The 944-nt window shown below is 42.6% G+C and overlaps 1 pseudogene; it reads left to right on the top strand.

Annotated features, from left to right (window-relative positions):
* The first annotated feature begins 307 nt into the window (after window positions 1-307).
* Window positions 308-725, top strand: LOC120220829 (annotated as a pseudogene).
* The last annotated feature ends 219 nt before the right edge of the window (window positions 726-944 follow it).

Raw genomic sequence — 944 nt, forward strand, 5'->3', positions numbered from 1 at the left:
CTTCTCTCTCTCCCCCTCCTGCACTCTGTCTTTCAAAATAAATAAACGAAAGGAAGGAAGGAAGGAAGGAAGGAAGGAAGGAAGGAAGGAAGGAAGGAAGGAAGGAAGGAAGGAAGGGAGAAAAACAACCTGCCCAAAATAAACCTGAAAACAGAAACGGAATCCTGGACTCTCCAGCCTCTGCCCTTCCTTCCAGCCACAATTTCTTTCCATCAATATTCAAAACAGCACCCTCCAGGAGAACAGGTCTGCGGTGGGGAATGGCCCATAGTCGATGTCTCCCTGTGGGAGCTATATATGTAAGACAATGTCTGGAAGCTTCTATTTTGCAGTTATTGGCTACCATGATAATCCAACTTTTGAGATGGAGTTTGTGGCAGCTGGAAAAGCAGAATCCAAAGATGATCCTCGTCATCTGAACCAAGTCATAGCTCATGCCGCTCTCAACCTCACAGCTGAGAATATGTGGCTTGTGGAACAACACATACTGGAAAACTGTGGACAAGTTCAATGAGTGGCTTGTGTCAGCATCAGTTACTGCCAGTCACGTGAGATTTTTTTGTTTCATGACCTAAGGCGAGAGGATGGAATAAAAAACTACTGATGTCCATGCTTCATACATAAAGTTGGCAAGGAACCCATTTTATGAATCCAATTCCCCTGTTTGATCAAGTGCATTTGACAGAAAAGTTCAGTTTCTTGGGAAGAAATGCCCTTTAAGTTGAATGCAGAAAAGTTTGGAAATAAATGATGTCACTACAATGGGGTATTCTTAGGAATGAGTACATTGTAAGTAGCTTGATTAATTAGCCTGGAAAGGTTAAAAGAGAGAGAAAGAAAGAGAAAGAAAAAAAGAGAGAGAGAAAGAGAAGGAGAAAGAGAAAGAGAAAGAGAGGAAGGAAGGAAGGAAGGAAGGAAGGAAGGAAGGAAGGAAGGAAGGAAGG

The sequence above is a fragment of the Hyaena hyaena genome, unplaced genomic scaffold, assembly GCF_003009895.1.
Source record: "Hyaena hyaena isolate Hyena2069 unplaced genomic scaffold, ASM300989v1 scaffold_729, whole genome shotgun sequence".
NCBI lineage: Eukaryota > Metazoa > Chordata > Mammalia > Carnivora > Hyaenidae > Hyaena > Hyaena hyaena.